The 22078-nt window shown below is 45.2% G+C and overlaps 1 protein-coding gene across 50 annotated transcripts in view; it reads left to right on the top strand.

Moving 5' to 3' along the window:
- NFIX (nuclear factor I X) overlaps positions 1 to 22078 on the top strand; it is a 5476577-nt gene that overhangs the window by 2086893 nt on the left and 3367606 nt on the right. Inside the window, exon 15 of one of the 50 annotated variants that reach the window (XM_078684381.1) lies at positions 13097 to 13163. The exons of the other annotated variants lie outside the window; for them this stretch is intronic. The gene's annotated coding sequence lies outside the window, so the exon portion shown is untranslated. The remainder of the gene's footprint in view (positions 1 to 13096; positions 13164 to 22078) is intronic. 50 annotated transcript variants of the gene reach the window in all.

The following is a 22078-nucleotide window of genomic DNA, read 5'->3' as shown; positions in this document are numbered from 1 at the left end:
CGCACTGCAAATCAGTTATCTGAACACTATCACTCCAGATATCCCCTAAACCTACATAGTAACACTGGAGCATCCACTCTAAACATCAAGTGGCTGCAACAATATTCTCCTTGGTGTGAGGAGACCCAGATGATGACAAGGGCGGTATCGGACGATAACTGATGGGTACTTTTATACCCTGGAAATATCTTGTTGTGCTTGAGTCACATAAATAATTAGTTTCTTTTTCCTCTTTTTTTACTTTTCATGAGGAGTTTATGCTAATAACAGGACGTTGAGTTGATCTTTCAGACCCATATACACCCTTTGTTTCTATTATTTAGAGGAGTGCCAATCAACTGGGAGGACTCACATGGCCAGGTAAAAATAAACCGTAAAAATAAACCTTCCTCAGTTATATCAAAATCTGGCAGATAATTTATGCTCCAGATTGTAAGCACTGTCTGCAAGCAATAGGTCTGCCACATCATCTCAGACAGATGAATTTGTAGCACTTAAATCAGAGATAGATGTTATCAACCCACACAAGTGGCCAAATGACATTGAGAGCCCATGGTATGAAGGTGAGGAGAAACTGCAAAACCTGTGCAGGAGATTCACTCTTAATTATAAAGTCATATCTGAAGGCTTCAGAGGTTACGTTGATAATGGTGGTAATGAGATTCCAGAGCAACTGCAACCTGTTTTGAGGGCTATAAACACACTTCCTGTTACTTCAAGTGACTGCGAAAGGGTTTTCAGCACAATGAACTTGGTAATGTCACCCATACGAAACGGCCTTGGTATCAGACGACTTTCCCCATTAATGTTTATAAACCTCATGAGCCTTCCTCTGCCGCTTTGGAATCCAATGCCATATGTCAACAGGTGGTTGATTGCTCATCGCCATGCGGAAAGATCCTCAGTCTAGAAAAGTAGATCCTACAGCCCAGCACAATAAAAGATATGCAGACGCATGGGCATTTTTTAATTGATCGTTTTCAATGAACTAAACTGTCTCACTAATCACTAATTTTCCATGGGCAAGCATTCTGTGGCTATATAACGTGTCTCATAATGTCTGCAATAAAAGATGTACAGGGTATCGGGTTGACACTGTACAGTATGCATCTTGCATTTTTTTTATCATGGTCACAGTGTATTACCACTTTTCAGTATATTTGAATGTGGTGTACTAGTTAGTATAATAAATGTTATAGTTTTGATCATCACAAGTGTGGTTTCTAGCAGGTAGTTTTCTTTGTTATTTTTACAACGCATACACTTTTTTTGTTCATGATGCCATGTTTTAGTCTGCCTCGCTTGCAGCACCTAAGTGGCTTGACTAATGTAATTGTACACCAAACTTCATCCACATTTGGCCTGTTAATTCCTCCAGACAGGGACCTTAAGTCACAGGCTTAAGTACAGAGCAGCTTCAATTGTTAAATCTTGCAATATGAGCAAATGATAAACCTGCTCCTCATGTGATGTCACAGGAAGTGACGTCACTTCCTGTGATACTACCGACCTCGGAGAGTCCCCCCACTTCTTTTTTTAGGACTTGTGCCCTGTGTGTGTGTCAATGTAGGTGTCTTTATGCCTGTGTCATGTGGTTGTATGTCTCTATATTTGTTTATACCTGCGTATGTACCTATTTATTCATGTGTCCATGGTTGTGTCAATGTATTTAGGGATGTGCCTGTGTATTGGTACAACTTTGTGTAAATTGTGTAAAATTATGTTTGTGCATGTGTGCCTCTAAATCTGGTTTGATAACAGTAATTTGTATGTGTGTGTATATGTGTGCTTGTTGTCATTTACTGTATTTGTGGGCTTCCATTCCATGTATACTGTTGTGCCTGTGTCTGTTGTGCCTTGGGTTGCTTGTCTGTTTTTGTGTCTAAAACCTGTTTCTGTTTGTGTCTATCTACGTATGAAAGTATATCTGTGTGCCTGTACTCTTGTGTAGGTGGCAGTGCCTATGCATGTGTGTGTAGATCTGTGTGTATTTCTATGTGTGTTTGTGTGTGTATGGTCACGTGTCTGTGTGTATGTAATGATGTGTCTATGCCTGTGTGAGCCATGGTCATGTGTCTGAATGCCTCTGTACATATTTGTGAGTGCATTTGGCTTTGTAGTCGTGTGTATAAGCCAGTTGTGTGTGTGTGTGTGTGTGTGTGTGAGTGTATGTTGCGTCACAGTGTCTCTCTGCGTGTTTTCATTGTGTGCCTGTGTATGCATCTCTGAATTTATGCACATGTGTGTCTGTGACAGTTTGCCCATGAGAGCCTGGGTGTGTCTATGTGTATCTGTGGTACTGAGGTTGGTGTTTATGAGCGTGTGATGTCTGTTGTGCGTGACTGGTGAATGGAACAGACAGGGGTGTGGGGGTGACACCTATCCCTCCTTTATTAATAGGGACTGTTCCTCCTCCATTGATCTGATAGTTCTATCGGCTCTCCTGGTCCCTTCAGTTAAATCCATTGTGCCAAACTCTGGGAGACCTTTCATCACGGGATCCGTTAATTCTAGAGTGGCCTGTACAATCGCGCCTGATAAATGAGTCACCCATTTTGAAGGGATGTATAGTGGGAGGGGTGTGGAGGACTCTGATACCGCATGGGTGCCAGAGAGTGAAATTTCACTGTTGGTCTTTACTTTGGAAGAAGTGTCTAAAGCATGGGTACTCACAAACACTTTACAAGGGGCCATAAATGTGGGCTGTGATGTGACTGAGGGCCGCATCGATAGCAGCCAGGTGGCAGTCGGTGTTCGGGGAGGAGTTTGAGGTAAGGTGGGTGTAAAGCTAGTGTCTGAATTGCACAATGTGAAACTAAAAACTTGGGATTAATCCCGGCTTCTCCGCTTAACCAAACCGTGTGATCCTAGGAAGTCACTTTCCCTCCTTTTCTAGGTCTCGCTTAGGCAGCACTTGCGCTGTCCCTGCGAGACATGCTGTATTCAGGATATGGGCTTTAAAAGCTCTGCCCATTTTCCAAGACTGCCCATGTTACATGTGTTGTTGCTCAGAGCTTGTAAGCACTATTTCTTTCTTTAAGATGGAGCACTGGAGACGAGTGCTCGTGGTTTACAGAGCTCTGTTGTAAACAGGGCTGTAAATCTTGCTCTTTTCCTGCCACATTTGCTGTGCATTCAAAGTCCAAGGTCTGTTTTGGCTGCAGCTGCCTCCCCCTCCCTCCTGCTTTTGAAATGCACGGCCAGGTGTCACGGTCCCTGCCTTCCTATGGATGCTGCTGCATTTTCACTGCAATAGATCTCACATTTGCAAGAGTTTGTGCTATTGGCACTGTAAAAGACAATGGGGGGTATTCTCAAGAACATGTGATAATTACCCCAAAAGTAGCTTAACGCAACTCTTCATATTGCAGTCTATCTGGGAAAACAACGCCATGTTAACTCATTATTCACAACACTGCTGTACTATATGAGAGACCCACGACAACGTGCCAAATGTCCATGATAACGACAATGCAACACCACAAAAAAGCGAAACACCAACGCAAAAAAAGTTGCGATGAGGCCGATCACAATACAAAAAGCAGCAAAAAACGGCAACAGGCCTGTAAATCCCACGAGTCGGGCGGGAAAATGTACTATAATATTAAAAAAAAAGAATACACCAAAAACCATCCAAACTGCGTAGCACCATGGATGCACCCGGATGTAGTGCAGAGGCCAACGCGAACCCCACAAACTCCACAGACCTCAAGCAAGGAACCTCAGGCTCGGGGAAGGCCAAGGAGAAGAGGAAGAGGAAGGCGCCGTGCAGTCCGCAGCAAAACTAGATCAGCGTCACGGCGGTGACAGTACACTACCATCAACTGACCCACAATGAAACTAACATGAATGCAGTCGGAGTGTCGAGGAGGTCAAGAGGCGCTGGCATGATGTGAAAAGCCACACCAAGCACAAACCCACTGCCAACAGGAAGGCAGCAACAGCGACAGGAGGTGGGAGCCCAGTGCCACAGGAGGAGCTGGCGGAAACGGAGGCCACAGTCATCAGTGAGGAGACGGTGGAAGGAGGTGGGAGTACGGACACAGCTCGATAGGACCTGACACAACATCAACAGGGTGAGTAACGTCCAGGACGGGGGGACGGGGGAGAAGGGCACAATGACACACATGCACAACGATGTGTAGCACACTGCACACCCACAATGACCTAGCATCATGTCTCTGACCCCTGTGGCACACTGCAGCACACATACATAGCAATCACAGCACATCCCACCACAATGTGGTACAAAGGGCAACACCGACACTGCAGAACAGGACACACAACTGGGTGCGCTCATACTCAGAAACATGCCAATCACATCTAACACAGCAGGAAACAGTGAGATTCATATGTATGTGTACAACTTCACATCTGTCACGTAGTCCAAATGTCCACTGTCCTGCATCAAATTGCCAGCACCGCCCAAACAGTCACAATGTACATTGTCATACAGTCTGCATGTCAGCAAGAACAATGCGCCAACATACATGTCAACACTATGTCAACATGCATCTCCCTTCACATTGCAGAGGGGCAACCAACACCTCCAGCAGAGAAGACCAGACAACTCATCATTGATGCTGGAGACAACCACCACACCTTCGACACCGACGCACTACAACAGCTCATGGACATTTTAGGCAACCCACCCCCAGTAGCAGGGCAGCCAAGCCACATAGAGGAGACCCCAGCCCCTGCACAGACCATACAACAGGAAGCACCCGCCACCACGGCTGGCTCCACACTTCGCATTCCAATGTCAGGTGTCAGAATACCAAAAGGAGGTGGCCGAACAGGTGCATGTGGGGTTAGAGCTCATGGAAGCCGAACTACATCACATGCAAGGTGTCTAAGTCCCATCAGGGACCGCCTACACCCCACAAAGGAGACCCACACTGCGACAGAGACACATGCACCTGCACATTTCCTGTACTGAACCATGCCCAGAGCCCCCGAATTACCATTCACACATCCAGGCTGGACCGCCGTACGAAGGCCCAGTACACTCCTCTTACGTATTGTGTGGCTGACGAGAAAGCTACATATCCAAGGTCGTACCCGCTGCCAGCGGGGGCACGGCTGCATCTGCTGTACACAGCACAATGTAATGTGGTAGGGCCCGGGCACTAATGCATACATTATGACCACACTGACACACTCATATAGTTTTGTGGAACCCGCAGTCCATAAACTCAGATGCCACCAAAGTTCTACCAGAGAGTGTCCATGAATGTTGGGGAACAGACTTAGTGGCACCGGGGCTGAGAGGGGATGCAGTCTGCAATGATGCCAGTACAATGTAATGAACTCGGCCATTGCATGATCAAGACTCAGTTTCAAATGTGTGTCCTACTCGACCGCAGTGTATGCCGGAGCCAGCGGTCAGCGGTGGCTCACAGCCACGTGTGGTTGGCTCGCCATGCACAGAGTTAGCGAAACCAGGGCAGTTGTCGGCGTTGTTCGATCACCTCCGTAACGATGATCCTTATTGTCTCATGACTGAAACGCGTCTTCCTCTTACACCTCTCCTAGCGTGCAAAGATATTTACTCTGCCATTGAGAAATCAAGAGTCAGTTCCAAATGGTTGACCTACTTGAGCTTAGTGTGGCCCGAGGGCAGTTGTCCGCGTGGGCCCACAGACCCATGTGGTTGGAGTCCTATGGTGGAGAGGTGTGGCGCCGCGGCCTGGGCGACTGACGTTGGAATCTGGGGATCACGGTTCGATCCCCAGGGCCGGCGGCAGATTAGCCCAGCACCATGTGACTCTGGGCAATAGCTTGCTTCATCTTCCCGACGGCCCCCAACGCCTAGAGACCCTTACGGGTGATTGTTCGCGCTTTACAAATGTGGATTAATATTTGTATTATGCACAGACTTGGTGGCACCACATCAAAGGGAGTATAGTGACATAAAATCTGCCATAAATAATGTTCTCTGCCATAGTGTAATCAAGATTCAGTTCCAAATGTGTGGCCTACTATTCCGCTGCGTCAGCCAGTAGAGTATGTCAACGAAAAAGGAATACCGCGGGCCTTGCTCGAGGAGGCCGTGATGGTCGTAGCAGGTTGCCAGGGTCAGGGGCCTCGGGCTTGAAGCTTGCACCAGCACGTGGTGGGCCCTCTTCGACACACGCCGGTGTCGGGAGGTGAGTATTGAGGCCTGTGTGCGCAGGGCCTGGCAAGACTTGTTCGGGGACTAGCGGCCCGGGGTGCAGCAGGCGCACAGGATCGTAGGCAACACTACTCAAGGCAACGGTGTCAGCCTCATGGCGGGGTGAGAGGTGCCGCCCTGGCAGAGACATTGGACATTCCGGAAGAGAACCACGCCCAGAGCTACGTGCTTTTTAATCACACCCCTACGCTAGCTTGGCGTACGCCAGGCCAGCCCACTCCGCTCACGTTTACGGGGGGACGTAACAAGCTACATTTCCATGAGCTTCCCTACTGGCTGGGGTGGCATGGTTGCGTCCACTGCCGACTACACTCCAAAAAACAGCAGTGTGTGTCGACATGGATATGTGTGTGGTCTGCATACTGCAGTCTGGCCAGCACATCCACGCCACACTTGGCATTGTGTACAATCTCATTCATGGGTCAATTGCCTTCTTCGCACATGCCTGGTTCCCACCTCTCCCCACATTCTGCTATTGTCTGGCTAAGGTGTCAAGCCGTTGATGGCTTATGTACATTGCTGTCCCAGGTAAGTTGTGCTGTCTTGTCTGGTGGGTGGGCATGTTGTTTGGCATTTTGTATGTGAGTTTGTAACCTGTGCATTCCCAGTGGTGTGTTTTGCATGATTGTGGAGTTGAGATGTGTGGTGTGTTCATTAGGTACTTGCCAACGAGCAGTGCTTTTCCGTAGGTGCCATCTTGGTAGTGCTGGTTGATTATGGACTGTTGGAAGATGTAGGAATTATGCACACTGCCTGGGTAGTTGGCGTCGACGTGGGTGGAGATTCCCGGGTGGTCCACTATTGCCTGCACATTGATGGAATATGTGTGCTTTCTGTTGCGGTTATTGTGTACAGTGTTGCAAGGGGGCAGAAGTAGGACATGTGTGCAGTCAATTACCCCCTCACACGTGCGGGAAACTAGCTATGGCATAGACACCTTGCTTGGTCTCCAGCTGTTCCTGCTCATTGTGGGGGAAGTATAGATAGTTGGGTACCAGGCTGATGATGTCATCCACGACTATTGTGTGGAACAAGGATTGGTCTGGCTGTGATACTCCTCTGATTCTGACGGTTGTTGGTTGGAGGGTACCAGTGGTCCACACGTGCAGCACGGCCAGCAGCTTTGTCTGAGGTCGTATGTTGGTTGTTGGCTGTGTTGGTACCGTCAGTCTGTAGGCAATGGAGGTCAGGATGGTTGTCCCTGTGAGCCTGTAGTGGGCAATGGCATTCTCTGGTGTTGGGTCTGTGAGGTTGGTGCGTTTTCTGAGGGTTGCTCTCTTTGTCTGCGCTGCCTCAGTTTTGGTCCGAGGGCGGTGGGGGTCCGAGGGGTGGGGGTGGTCTTGGGGGTGGTGGCAGTGGGTGTTGTAGCCCTCTTGGGTGTCCGGACTGCATGATCGTTGGCTCTATGGCATCTGTTGCCCTTCAGGTGTGGCTCTGGGCTCCCTTTTTTGGTGTAGGCTGTCGTCCGACTTTACACCAGGTCAGAGCAGGTGTTAATTTCAAGCAGCTAACGCGCCTTATCGCATGTTTTGTGGTCTTATTGCTGATCTGGCGGGTCATTGAGAATGTTGGGAAGTGGTGTTATTGCGGCTTATTGCACGGAAACGCCTACTCTGCATCTCATTAGCGATAGCTGCAGGGTCATCTGTGGCAATGTTTTTGAGGCTGCTATCGCAGGTAAACTGGTGATAATGGCTGTTAGCACCAGCTTGTGAATGGGGCGTTCATTTTATCGCAACTTTGGCTGCTATAAAGTGCCGATAATGCTGCAATAGTTCCTTGAGAATATGCCCCAATGCCTTTTATTTATGTGTTTTAAAAACCTGCAAGTGGTGTGTAAATTTGTACTTTGTACTTATAGTCCTTGCTTACGAAAAGCAAGTCTGGCAATAACTGCACCTCTTTTACTGCCAGACTTGCTTCTCGTAAGAAAGGACTATAAGTTACAAAGTGAATGTTTATGCACCGCTTTTAGGTTTTCAAACACATAAATAAAAGACATTGTCGTTTACAATGAAAATAGCTCAAACCCTCACAATTGCGAGATCTATTGCATTGCAAACGCTTGTGTCAATTGCTATAAGTGGTAAAAGAAATGAAAGAAAGACTTAGGGCCTTATTGTGAGTTAGGCAATGCAGGAGTGGGACAGCCCAGTTTCCCCACCATCTCACCCATGTTTGAACTGCATGCCAGATTAGGAGATTTCTCCTTTCTGGCGGGCTATTCTTTGGCGTTCCCAGGGTGGTGCCTATAAAAATAGGGTCAGGACACTCTGTGGAGTACCTGTGTGCTTTATACTTACTTATTTACATTACATTACATTACATAGGCACTGCAGTGGGAATGTCAAAGGCAGTACCTGCATGGCATGGACTACTGTAGTCCATGACGTGCAGGTACTGGTATGCATGCACACAGGGGGGCACATGTTGTGCCCCCCTGTGTGCAACAACATGGCGTGAGGCACCATGGGTCCAGGTAGGGCCCCCTTTGTTTCCTCACCGCCACACTTTTCATGGCAGTGTGTGGCAGTGAGAAAACTCGTAATGTGGTTGGTACAGGCGTATCAGCTCCTACAAGCATATTGCGGCCTCAAGACTGATGCACCTTCGCCAGGGATCGCGGTTGCGATGGTCTCAGGGCGGCCGGACCGCACTGGTGATATTAGGGCAGTTGGACCAGTTGCCACAGCTGCGCCCCAGCGAGTCTGGTGGGTCAATGACCGCCAGACTCATAATAATGCCCTTAAACTTAATTATTGTGAGCAAGGCTGTTTAGGTGAAAATGCACTGATGTCACAGTGTGTTACAGCATAAAGCCAATGAATTACTTTAGCAGCAGTGTAGTGTTCATAGTATGTTCACCGCATGGTGGAGAGAGATTGAAATATTGTTTGATTTGGAACCGTGCACCTGCACAGTGCACCACCCTCAAAAGGCGAACCGGAGAGACTACAAGCATGATTTCCAAAGATGCATTTTTTTTGTTGCCTATGTTTCAGGCTGTTGGGTTTTATAGGGGTTTTGGTTATGTAGTATTTTAAAATCTATATATTTTACCTTTTTTTTTTAAATATTTGTGATTTTTGTAACACATTTTCAAATACGGTGTGAATATTATTATTTTCAAAAAATCTTTTCTTTGTTTAAGAAATGCTTGTCAGGTTTTCATCTACAAATATATGTTTAATTACCTTAACATTTTAAATTTTAATTATATATTTAGAATTACATTTCAATACTGAAGTTACTGTGTTAATATACATTTAGGTCAGGTATTATTAAATGTTTTAATTATGTATTTTTATATTACCTTTAAAGGTTTTAATTTTAAATCAGTTTATTTTGCTATCTCTTTGACTGTATTAAGTAATAAATTACTTTATAATCATTTATTTCTTTAAATACATTTACAATTTTTTCCTTGAATGGTGATTAGTTTGGACTGTGGATACTAAATTTGACACTCTAAAAGTTATACTTCTCGCTTCAAAGAATAACTTACTTTGACGCTAGAAACACCAATTTTCTGCCTTTTTCAATCGTTCCTTCAAACATTCATTTAAAAAGGTATGATTTTCTCGGTGACAGGCACACCATTGCCTGCACTTCCTTTTGTCTTCTACAGTTTATTTTATACATACATGTGATTTCTTTAAAACAGTCATACAGTCTTACACAATATAGTTACTACTTTAATTGTTTATTTAACATTTACTTTTCTAATATTAATAATCTGAGGAATCAACTTAATTAATAATGGCTTCTTCACAACAGTTTGCACAACCTCCACCTTTTCTTCAGCTTCCTGGCAAACCAGCCATTCCATGGCGTCAATGGGTTAGAGCCTTTGCCAATCATATTGTGGCAATTGACGCTGTAAAATTTACCCCTGAAAGAAAAGTTGCCATATTATATGGCTGTTTAGGAGTTGCTGCACAGAATGTTTTTGAAAATCTGCCGAGATCTCCAATTCCCACTGGTGATGCAGGTGATCATTGGGATGAAAATAAAGAAGCATTGTCTCGCCTTGCAAGGCATTATGGTGAAGAACCTAATGAGATGCTGGAAAGACATAATTTCTTTAAAAGGAAACAGCGTGAAGACGAATCCATTGAGGAATATATTGCTCAATTGAGGATTTTGGCTTCAACATGCGAGTTTGAATCAAATCCTGACATATATATCCGGGATCAATTTGTTTTTTCTTGCTATTCAAAGAAAATTCAGCATCGCTTATTGAGTTGTAAAAAACCAACGCTTCAAGAAACCATTGACATTGCAAAGAGTATCAAGAGATCTATTACAACATCTAACGCTCTTCAGAAGGACCAACCTTGCATTCCTTTTCAATCGGCATCTCGTGATAATTCCAATTCTGTTAATGTTGTTAATGTAAACAGATCTTTTAAGCAAATGCCCAGGAGACCTAACCCCTTTTGTTACAGGTGCGGTTCAAAGTCTCATCTTGGTCACAGTCCCACTTGTCCGGCACTTGGCAAAAGATGTGTTTTGTGCAAAAAAATAGGACATTTTCAGGGTCTATGTCGATCTGTTAAAAAAACCCTCAGACCTTCTGTTAACAACATTGAATGTCCTGAAATTGATGATTGCATAGATGAATTTCAAGACATGGTTGTTTCTATTCAGTGCAATTATATCCATGCACCTAAATTAGTTAAAGGTCCATTCTGTACGGCACTTTTTGGTGATATAGAAATTCTAGTAATGGCAGATTCTGGATCTCCAATAACTATTTTGTCTGACGTAGTGTTTCATGAGAAATGGAACAACTCCATTTCTTTGATTAAATCAGATGTCCGTCCCAAGGCATTCGGTGAATCCGACATTATTATACTTGGGTTTTTCAACTACAGATTAGAATGCTTGGGGAGATCAATTGTTACTAAGATTTATGTGGCTATCAAAGGTCGCAATATAGTTGGGTGGCAAGATCTCGCCAAGATGGGTCTGTATTTGGTGCCTGGTTCTGATAATCCGATAAGAGTTGGTGATCCTCCTGAAGATTATTCTCCTGCTCCATCTTTTGTGTCTGAATGTCTCGTTGTCAATGATCACGAGTCTGATATTAAACAAATTGTTGATAAATTTCCAAAGGTTTTTTCTAATCAACCAGGTACTGTAAAAGGTTTTCAACATGAAATCAAATTGAAAGCTTGTGCCCAACCCATGGTTCATAAAGTTCGACCAGTCCCTATTAGCGCGAGGGATGAACTTAAATCTGTTCTCTCTTCTCTTAAAAATGATGGCATTATTGCATCCTCAGATTCATCTGAATGGGTTTCGCCCATCGTTATTGTACGGAAAAAGAATTGCGAGGTCAGGCTATGTGCCGATTTACGCACATTAAACAAAAATATTTTAGTTGACTGCCACCCCCTCCCCAAAATTCAAGACCTTCTTGCCAATTTAGGTGGGGCAAAATATTTTTCTTTAATTGATTTACGTTCAGCATACCATCAAGTCCCTCTAACCAAGGCTTCCCAAGATCTTACTACATTTGTTACCCCATTTGGAGTTTTCAAATACTTAAAACTTCCTTTTGGCCTGGCTTCTGCAGCCAGTGTCTTTAAAAAGATTATGGATCATCTTTTTCAATCCATGCCTGGTGTGCAGGCCTATCAAGACGACATTTTGGTTTTTTCTCCTGATTGGGAATCTCATTTATCACATCTGACTTCTGTTTTAGGTAAGCTCAACGACTCGGGTATGACAGTCAGAGCTGATAAATGTAAATTTGGTTCTCAATCTTTAGATTACTTAGGTCATACTTTGACTTCTGAAGGTATAAAACCCAAGTCCTCTCTTATTGAGGCTATTTCTCATGCCTCCCCTCCTAAAGACAAAGATGCCCTTTGCTCTTTTCTTGGTTTGGCGGAGTATTATGCCCGTTTTGTAAAAGGCTATGCCCTAATTGTAGAACCACTTCGTTCCCTCTTACGCAAAGGTTCAAAATTTGAATGGTCAGATGAGGTTGACACATCGTTTGTTCGAATTAAAAACATGATTGTTGATGCCCCTGCTTTACAACCCTTTCATCATTCTGCAAAATGTTTTTAATGGTTGATGCTAGTCTGACTGGCTTAGGTGCTGTGTTAGGACAGTGGGTATCAGGGCAAGAACACACGATTGCTTTTTCTTCCAGGAGACTTAAAGATTCAGAAACACACTATAGCACTATTGAGCGAGAGTCATTGGCTTGTGTATGGGCCATTGAAAAATTCAAGAACTATATATGGGGGCGTGAATTTGATTTATTCACTGATCATAAGCCTCTCACTCAACTTCTTAATGGAGATGGTTTAGGGAAAGCCTCGTCAAGACTTGTCAGGCTGTTGTCGAAATTACATGAATTTCACTTTAATATTAAACACATATCTGGTGGTAAAATTTTTCGAGCTGACTGTTTATCTCGCATGGCACTTGATGATTCATCAGATTTTGAGGAAATTGGTGATGTTGAATGTGTAGTCGCCACTCTTGATGCTACTAAATTGTGTCCCTGTATCACGGAAGCGTCTTGGTCTAAAGCTTATGATAAAGATCATGATTTAAAACTAGTAGCACAATATATTTCTAAAGGTTGGCCAGAAAACAGGAAATTGTCCAATGGATTAAAAGCGTTTGCCATGGTCTCTTCTGAACTGTCATTGGTGAATAATTTGATAATGAGACATGATCTTTTTGTTCCTCCTTCAGATATCAGACTTGATATCATTAAATTCGCACATCAAGGTCATCTAGGTATCACAAAAACGTCTCAACTCATCAAATCTCATTACTGGTGGCCTTCCATTGAGTCTCAAGTAAAGTTTTTTATAGATTCTTGCAATGAATGTTTACTTTCAGATAAAAAATGGAAACTCATGAATACTCCTCTCCATCCTGTTCCTTTTCCAGATAAACCATGGGAAAAAGTCAGTATAGATTTTTCTGGCCCATTTGAAGTGCTTTCTCATGAGATGAGGTATGTCATTTTATTGATTGACTATCACTCAAAGTGGGTGTATCACATGTTTTGTGACTCACCAACTTCTGCAAATGCCATAAAATTTTTGAAAAATTTGTTTATGATTGAAGGTAGTTTCAGATAATGGTTCTCATTTTGTCTCTGAGAAATGTACCTAATTTTTGATTGAACATGATGTCGTCCATTTTAAAGTTGCCCTTTACTCACCCTCGTCCAATGGTTTGGTAGAGCGTGCTAATAGACTTGTCAAAGACGCTGTTCAGACAGCCCTTTCTTCTCATTGTGATGTTAAAGATTTTGTTGAGGATAAGTTTTGGTCGTATAACATCTCTCCTCATAGTACCACTGGAGTGTCTCCTTTTTCTTTATTAAGAAATAGGAATGTTCATACCAAGTTGTGTCCCAAGTGGTTATCTCAAAAGAATATCAAAGTTAATCTCGGTGACAGTGCATCAGAAAGTAATAAGTCTCACAATGTTAATTTGTCAAATAGAATTCTGCAAAAACAAAATGCCATGAGAGACAAACATGATTTTGGAAAATGTTTCAGTTCAGTTGATTTAAAAATTGGTGATTGGGTTCTTATTAAAAACCCAAAGAAAGTTTCAAAAGGACTTTCTAAGTTTTCCACTCCTGTTCAAGTAACATCTGTCAGTAAAGCATCCGCTTTACTTGGTAGTAGAGGGTGGTGGAACAAGAGAGCTTTAGTTCTTTTGACTAATTCTCAAGCACGCTCTTTACTAAATTTGTCAAAAGAACAATTTGATCAATGTGAATGGTCTTTTTGGTTAGATGTTCCTCTTTCTGACATTCCCTCCACGTTGTGTTCTTTTTCCGGTCAGACAGATCCTCAGACAGTTTCTTCTTCACCCTCCATTTCTTCTGAAGTTGGTGAGGAAGTTCTTCATCAAACTACTGGATCTTCTGTCCGATGCAGAAAATTACCTGTTAGATTCAATGATGATGTTTTGTGTTGAAATGTTATTTATTTTCCTGTTCTTTATTTTCTATTTTAATTTTGAGTGTCTCATTTAAAAAAAAAAACATTGTGAAGGGGGAGAAGTTGTGGTATATTGTTGTTGTGCTCTCGTGCTGTACTCAGCACGAGAACACATCTCTTGAGTATTCTTTCAATGGGGTTCTGTGTTCTTGTCGCTCCGTTCGATTCCAGTACTCTGGACAACGAAAGTCAGTTGCCTGGAGTCCTGGAGTTGAGCGGCGGCGTTCTCCGTGGGTGTCTACATTTACCTTCAATAAAGAAGATAACTTACAAGTTACCTGCTTCTTGTCCTCGTCTATCATACAACAGTGCTCCTAAAAACCTCACACCCGGCAACAAGAAATATCCCAGCCTGAGACGCCTGGCCTCAAAATGGCCGCCAGGCAGCTAAGCCTTCCACCAGTTATTATGAGGCCACGATCCCTTATCAGTCCCAAAAGAAACAGCTAGCCAAACGTTTGCCCTCGCTTGAACAGAGGGCTCATATCCCAACTTAGTTAAATACCACAATTACAGAATGACTGGCCTCCAAATGGCCGCCGCACTTGACTATGCCACCAAAGACTAGAGCGTGCAAAGCCCCAAGGGAACCCTACCACAAAATAAGAGACCAGTCGCCATGTCTACATTTAAGGGCTTCCCAGACCAAACGAGGGCTCCCTCCTAAACAAGAGCGCAGACCCTAGACTTGGAAAGACTTCTCCCTAGACCGGCTGACCCCAAAATGGCCACCATTCACGACTGCAACACCAAGAAATAGGGCCTGTCTAGCCCCAAGGCCCCCAGACTTAAAATCAGAGGCCTCTCACCCCCTGAGCTCTTCCTAGAAGTGTACCAGACTGGCGCTACAATGTGACAAAACCCTGAAAATAGCGCATCCTCTCCCTCGATTCTGCCTGACCCTAAGATGGCGTTCCCCCATCCCTTACTGTGCTGCTTCAGCTCCTAGGCTCCTGACACTTTTAAGGCACATAACTCTCTGGGTCAGGATCCCTTTGGCCCATAGTGAACTGAGAACCTTCTCAAGAGCTTGCAGCCCCACAGGAGACCCCACGCCCACTGCAGAGGCTGCCCGGTCACATGATGGCTGACCCAAGAACACCAAGAGCCAGAGCATACCCTCAATCAAAGTCCACTAACTTAGCGTCAGAGACAAGGACTATACCTAAGGGGGTCCCAGCAACCACCTACATGATCAAAAGTAGTTTTGGTAACTAGAGCTCAAGCCCTACACGGAGCTACCATCCCGCTCAGAATCCTGCCTAGCCCTACAATGGCCACCACACGACCATTGTTGCCCCGAGTCAAACTCTTAACTGGCCCAAGACCGACACTGACGACAACCTTTATCGCAACAACTAGCGCACTCTAGGCGGATCTGCCTTCCCCCCTCCTCCCCCACACTCTCTTTCAGAGGCCTGATCCCTCTGCACACAGAGCTCACACTATGGCTCTTGACTCGCCATCTGACCCCACCCAATCCCTAACCACCCATTTGAAACATCACGGCCTAAACTCATTCACTATAAACTTCCCCCACCTGTCTGCCAAAACGAAACAAAGCCTCAATCAGAAACTAATCCGACAACACAGAGAAACCCGATTTACAGACATCTACCACTCCTCCTCCAAAGGTCCGATTAAAATGGACCTAATTTTTCACACTGAGAGACCAGAAGTCTGGATCTCCTCCCTTAGAGCACCACTTTACATTGCCAAAACCACATCCACACCACACAGCTGCAAATTAACAGCCTTACTCCCTAATCGCTAGTCAAGAAGAGGGAGCACTTCCGTGACCATCTACACTAACGGCATTGTCCTCATTCTGGCAAACAACGAGAACCTTGAAGCCTTCAATGCCCTCTTCCCCACATTACGTTCCGCTCTCCCACACCTAGCCCGACCTGTTGCAATCCAATGCCCAGCTACAGTGAATAGGCCCCAACAGGAAACACAATCCACTCCACCCTTTACCCCCACTGTCAACCCCCCCAAGTCACCTCACACTTCAGTACCCCTGCTATCAATACTCCCCTTGTTGTAAATAATCAATACTCCACAACTCCCTAAGGAAAACACAATCCCACCCCCCACTCGGACCCTCCCACCGCAACATCAGGAACGAGCTCCGCCAACAGGGCTCCCTAGCCTCACTAGTTTGGGGACTGATCTCAGGAACTCTAATTCTTTTCATGACCCAATTCACCCCCCTCCCGGGTTTACAAAAGGGGACAACCTGCTCCACGCATTGAGCAAGATACAGCACTCCACAACCCCAACCTACACCACTCAAAGCGAATCCCCGCAGTCTGCCCCCACCCCCTCACATGACTCTGTGACTACACGACTCACCAACCCCGCCCATGACTCTGTGGCTACATGACTTGCGACACTAGAAAATCAGATAGACGTGATCGCCCGGGGCCTGGCCAAAATCCTCTCCAACCTGGATATGGCACGTAGACCACGCCATTCTCCCCCCTGGGCTCCCCCCACTTCCAACTCCAATAGCCACAAGAGTTACTCCTGGCTCTCAGAAACCCTCAAAACTCTGCCTCAGAGTCCCCCAAAACTGGACACGGAATCCAGTCCACAAACTACCTCAAAAATCGCAAACCTTCCAACTAGGGCCCAGAGACACTCATATACTGGTGACAAACCCCGACCTCAAGACCCACTAGAACAGAAGCAGCCATGTCGGACACTGAAGCAGCCGACTTAGCCTCCTCTTATGACTCACCCCCCTTTGACTCCCCAAATCCAAAATCCAGGTGATCACGGGTCCCCAAAGAGACATTCCCGGCACAAAACCCGAGACCACCCATCCTCACCACCCTACCTAGGGCGCCCATAGAAAAGACTCCCAACAACAAAGAGCTTTTCACCAATTGCTTGCTCATCAACTGCAGGTCGGCTTCACTGCATGCAACTGAACTAGCAGAGGCCATTCTCTCCCATGACATTGACATTGCGTTCATCACAGAGACCTGGCTCAATGAACTAGCCTCACCATGCTTAGACATGCTCGTTCCCCCTGGCTTTTCTATAATCAACAAAGACAGAAAAGACCAAAGAGGGGGAGGGGTAGCTATCATCCATAAAAACAACATGGCCATCTCGGAAATAGACTCATACAAATACAACTCTTTTGAATGCCTCTCAACCATCATCAAGACCAAAGACAATGGAACTTTACACTGCCATCTTCTCTATCATCCTCCAGGTAACACCTCCGCTTTCCGGGAACACCTATCTGACCTGATAGCTCATGGTGCGCTCGGAGATGCCAACAATCTAATCCTTGGGGACCTTAACCTGCGATCGAATGAGACTAACAACCCGCTGATCCAATCACTATCCAGTTTCCTAAGTGACAATCATTTAATCCAGCACTGCACTGAGGAGCCACCTTGGATGCCATCATCGCTCAAAGAAACACAATCACAATCAACCACATACTCCCAGTAGACTGGTCAGATCACCACATGATCTTATTTCATATCAATCAACTAATGCTCTGTCATACACCTATGCAAGACCCTCCCAAATGGTTGAGAAACGTCTCCCAGATCCCCGTGGGAATTCTTGAAGAGCGGATAGGTTCTCTTCTTCCTGACACCAACGACCACCTCTCCACAAATGAACTCACTGAGCGCTACAATGCAAATCTACTGTCCATGCTCGATCAACTAGCTCCCCTAAAGCTAAAAAAGAGCCGAGCCACTCCATTAAGATCCTGGTTCAACTCCGACCTCAACTCTGAAAGGAGAGAACTAAGAGCCAAAGAAAGAAAATGGGGGAATAACCCTACCTCCATCCTCCGTGTCAAATCAGCCTGTAGGATGTACAACAATCACATTAAAAACAAGAAATCCAGCTTCTTCCGCTCGGCGCTGGACCGTGCCAAAAACAGACCCAAGGAGCTGTATAGTATCATTCGACAACAAACCTCCAAGCCTGTGTCCTCCTCCATACAGGCTTCCAAAGAACTATGCGATAACTCTGCCAACTTCCTCAATGATAATATCACGAAAATCGAACTTTCATTGGACATCAACAACACGCACCCCACGAAGAGCATCTTGGCTGGACCGAATGATCTTTCTACTGGTTCCTCCGTCAATTACTGGCTAAGCTTCCATCCCATTCAGGAAACTGAGATAGTCAGACTGATCTCCTCCTCCAAACCCTAGACCCCATTCCTCCCCTACTGACCAAAAAACTGAAACACGCCCTAGCGCCTCTCTGGAGCACAATCATAAACAGCTCCCTGGAAAATGGAATCAATCCAGACTGCCTCAAAATGGGTCAGGTCACACCCCTGTTGAAAAAACTTGGCCTAGATATTACGGACCTGAACAACTTCAGACCGGTGTCGAACCTCCCCCTTCTTTCAAAAACCCTAGAAAGATGCGTATTACATCAACTAACCCAACACCTGGACAACATCAACCTCCTGGATCCCCACCAGTCCGGCTTCAGAAAAGGCTGTAGCACAGAAACCGCGATCCTCAACATCATCGATGATATCCACGGTTCACTAGACTCTGACCAATGCTGCCTCCTCATTCTCCTTGATCTCTCGGCAGCTTTTGCCACTGTAGACCACAAACTCCTCACAAGAGCCCTCCAAGAAAGAGCTGGTCTTGGCGAGGTAGTCCTCAAATGGTTTGCCTCCTTTCTGCACAATCGCACTCAAAAAATAAAAATAAAAAACTTCACTTCCGACCTCCAACAAGTCAACAACGGCGTCCCTCAATGCAGGTGCTATCACCGCAACTCTTTAACATTTACATGGAACCGCTCTCCAAACTACTTAGGAAAGCCAACATACGCTTCCATCTCTATGCTGATGACACCCAGATCTATCTGGAAACTACTTCTCTCAAAGACATTCAAAGACTCAATGATATACTGAGTGACATCTAGGACTGGCTGACATGCAACCACCTTAAACTAAATCCTGACAAGACGGAGATACTCCTCATCTCGAACAAGGAAGAGAACCCCCAAATTGCGGAATGGTTAAAAGCCATTGATGCGCTCAACGGGAATCTCACTCTAGCAGACTCTGTCAAATCTCTAGGCATCACCTTAAACCCAAAACTGAACATGACGAGACATATCAAGAAGTCAGCCAAAAGTGCCTTCCTTAACCTCAGACTACTGAACAAAATAAAACCCTTCATTCCGCCCAGTGATCTCAAACAGGTCACACAAACACTAGTATTGTCTCGAATTGACTATGGGAACGCAGTCCTCTCTGGAGTTCCTAAAGTGCATTTGGCTCCCATCAAGACAACGATGCATGCGGCTGCCAGAATGATCACCGGTATCAAGAAATTCGAACATACCGTCGTCATGCACACCGTCGACGAGCACACTATCGATGATGATTTTGCAGTTGACAAAGAAATCAGGGTCACCAACTATCTCATCGTCGACGGTCCCGTCAACGAGTTCTCCACAGATGAAATCAATGCAGATGCAATCCACACCATCCAGATTGTCTAGAGTGTTGCTGCGGCCTGGTTTACAAGATTTCACCTTTGCTTCCAAGTCACCTCCTATACTCAGAAGAAACGGATGATGAAGATCCCTTTGGGGCTGCTCATAATCCTTCCAAACTCAATGTCAAGTGTCAGGAGTAGAATGAGGACTATTATGATGAGGAGCAGTACTACCAACACTATCCTGTTCCTCCTGCTCAATATCAGCATTTTAGATATTATGTTGATCCACCAAGGCAAGAACCTGCCCAATTACCTTCCTCTCTTTCATTCAAGACTTTCAGGCCATGCTCACGGATTATAGGAAAATGTTCCAGTCACAAGAAGAACACATTATTGTGCCACCGCCTCCATCGACACCACCTGTAATACCACTTACTCCAACACTGTCTCCTCCTGCTACTCCTAGGATGACGCCACGTCCCATCATCCCAGTTCCTCCTAGAGAGAATCCCACCTCTCCTGAAGAAGAGCCTGAAGAGGGTCAAATCCACGGTCCTCCTCCAACTACTGAAGAATGGGATTCATATATTCTGCCTATACCGTCTACTCCTCCTTGTCGTCCTTCTGACTCACTTCCTGAGGACAGTGGAGGATTTCATAATTTAATGGACAGGGCTACATCAAGATTCCATCTACCTACAATAGTCAAACATTCAGATTGTTTCCTTTATGATTTTAAAGAGCAATAACAGAAATCTGTAAGATCTGTACCCATTATAGACAACATCTGGTAAGAAGGGCTTAATGTAATAAAATCACTGGCCTGTACTGCCGAGATTAGATAAAAAATACAGAGCGCCAGAGGCTTCCCCCGCATGCTTAACGGGCCATCCCAAACCGGATTCAGTGATCTCCCAAGCGGCTCAAAGACTATCAAAGAACCCTTCCACCTCCATCACGTCTCCCCTGGACAAAGAAGGGCGTCATTTGGATTCCTTCGGTAAGAGATTCTCGTCTATGTCTGCTATCTCTGTCAGGGCTGCTAATGCTTTAGCTATTCTGGAATGCTACGATCGGCTGATGTGATCCAAGATCGGAGCAATGATAGATGTTATACCTGACAAAAATAACCAGGAATTTCGTAAGATCTTGGGTGAAGGAGAGCGCACAGTGACTGAGATTATAGACTGTGCTATGGACATAGCTACAACTGGCTTTCTACAACTAGCCGGCCGATTTAAGACCCCAAGGATGGCGTAAGGCAACCTCCTTTCATCCAGAGTTACAATCAAAAGTATTGGACATGGCTTACGATGTTGAAAGTCTGTTTGGTAAACATATAGACAAAACTTTACTTGCCATAAAAAAGGATATGGACACGGCCAAAGCTTTGGGCACCCTACAATTTCGTAAAGTGCCCTTTTGGGAAGCACGAGGACGTGGATTTTTGGGCTATAGAAGCACTTTCCAGCGCACCCAGATGTATCAATCCTTTTAGCCGCAATATCATCAGGGTTACAAGGAGCAATACTTTCGGCAGCCAACTACAGCTGGTTGCTCCAGGCAAGACGCACGCAGGAAACCAGCCTCACAACCAGGCGACTCAGGTCGCCAACAGTGATCTTATCAGTGTACCAGCTGCTATACCCCCCATGTGTGAACATTTCCCAATTTATCCAACAATGGCGCAATATTACATTGGACAAATGGGTCTTGGATCTCATATCTTATGGTCACACTCTGGAATTCGTCCAGGGCCCACCAAACATTCCATCCAGGAGATCGCACCTCCTTGTCTTCACCTACTAAAACAAGAAGCGAAAAATATGCTACCGAAAGGGGCAATAGAAAGGGTTCCGGTAGCACAAAGAAGGAAAAGCTTCTATTCCAGCTTCTTCCTGCATGGTTACACTCTCTGACATCCTTCGGCGTCTTAACAGCGGGGACTACATGACATCGCTGAAGTTAGAGGATGCACATTTCCGTGTTCCTATACATCCCAAACACAGAAACGTTCTCTGTTTTACAGTGGCTGATACCCACTATTAGTTCCAAGTCTTACCTTTCGGCCTGAAATCCGCTCCAGGGACCTTTACCAAGTTTCTGGCCCCAGTAGCAGCTTCATTGCGGAATCAGGGTCTACAAGTGTTTCCATATTTATGACGATTGGATCCTGAAAGCACCATTGGCTTCTCAAGCGGCTGAAGCTATAAGAGATTGCATGGATCTGTTCCGCAGATTAGGTCTGTCTATAAACCAACAAAAATCATTGGTGTTTCCAAGCCAAACAATGGTTTTCCGAGGGGCCAACTTGGATACCATTCTCAACAAAGCTTTTCTCTCACAAGAAAGGCAGGAATGGTTGCAAACTTAGGCTCTCAAACTTTAAAAAAAAAAAGTACACTTCTGTGAGGACATACGCTGGGCATGCTCTTCTCAGTAATCGACCTATTGCC

Source organism: Lissotriton helveticus, chromosome 1_1 (assembly GCF_964261635.1).
Source record: "Lissotriton helveticus chromosome 1_1, aLisHel1.1, whole genome shotgun sequence".
Lineage (NCBI taxonomy): Eukaryota > Metazoa > Chordata > Amphibia > Caudata > Salamandridae > Lissotriton > Lissotriton helveticus.
The sequence above is the reverse complement of the archived record's forward strand: the minus strand, read 5'-3'. Positions and strand labels throughout refer to the sequence as shown.